We start from the raw sequence: 997 nt of genomic DNA, 5'->3' as shown, positions 1-997 counted from the left end.
TTAACATCAAATGTATCAATAACGTAATGAACTAAAATCATTCTTTTTTTGATCTGATGAGTAAAAAATCGGACGGGCTGAAAACATAAAAGACTATCCTTGTAGTTTACTCTATTTTTAATATGATTAAGTTGATATTGTTTTATTCAATAACACTGACTGTTTAGTCAAAACCTGTACAAAATCCCACATGAGAAAGGGAAAACAAAGAAGAATGATATTTAATTTAGAACCAAGAGTTTCTAGGACATGATCTTACTTGAACAGGATCTGTTCTATAGGCTCGTACCTCTGTGTCCTTGTGTTTCTAAAGAGACAGAATTCTAAGTCAGGTTCATAAATCGAGGCTGTGTGATCAGAGCGTGATTATTTGTCTGCAGTCCATGCATATAGGGACTGCATTGGCCACAGAGGATCGCTCTCTGCTTGCCTTGTCTTGCTGGGATGGTCACGCAGTTGTCTGACAGACTTCCAACTTTCTTTTTTCCGTTTTTTTTTACTGCAGTGTTGCACCAGATTCACAACATTGAGCAACAAATCTAAACCGAAATCCTTAAATAATGCAAGATTCTTCAGCTGAATGATAAAAGATTAAGATGTAGGGAATGTCTTATCTTGAACAGTTGGATTATCTTAACCCAAAAGCTTACACATGAGGAAATGTTCATCTATAATTTTTTAATACTTTCTACATTCGCAGTTTCTAGGGGGTTATAATAACTGAATGGGGCTTTCCATTTGATTTCTTTGTACCATGTACCTACAAACCATGATTTTTGGGTAAATTATTGAGTGACCATGCCTCTTTCTGAACCCTAAATTTCGATTAGGTCCTCAACTCATAAACTATTACCAATTTCATCCCTTATAGTTTAGACAGAGAACCACAGCCGATGATTCAAGTGAGCTAATGAAGATAATACATGGTATAGAGAGATCGAAAGAGAGAAAGAATTCAGGATCTCTTTACCAACCATGTGTGGGGTGTTATATTTTG

General features: G+C 35.7%; 1 non-coding gene across 1 annotated transcript; it reads left to right on the top strand.

Annotated features, from left to right (window-relative positions):
- The first annotated feature begins 249 nt into the window (after nt 1-249).
- Nucleotides 250-470, top strand: LOC120165541. Its single transcript, XR_005519828.1, has one exon. It is a non-coding gene; the product is annotated as a small nucleolar RNA U3 (small nucleolar RNA).
- Nucleotides 471-997: the final 527 nt, after the last annotated feature.

Source organism: Hibiscus syriacus, unplaced genomic scaffold (assembly GCF_006381635.1).
Source record: "Hibiscus syriacus cultivar Baekdansim isolate YM2019G1 unplaced genomic scaffold, ASM638163v2 tig00111582_pilon, whole genome shotgun sequence".
Taxonomy (NCBI): domain Eukaryota; kingdom Viridiplantae; phylum Streptophyta; class Magnoliopsida; order Malvales; family Malvaceae; genus Hibiscus; species Hibiscus syriacus.
Note: the sequence above shows the minus strand (reverse complement) of the source record. Positions and strands in the feature narration are given on the sequence as shown.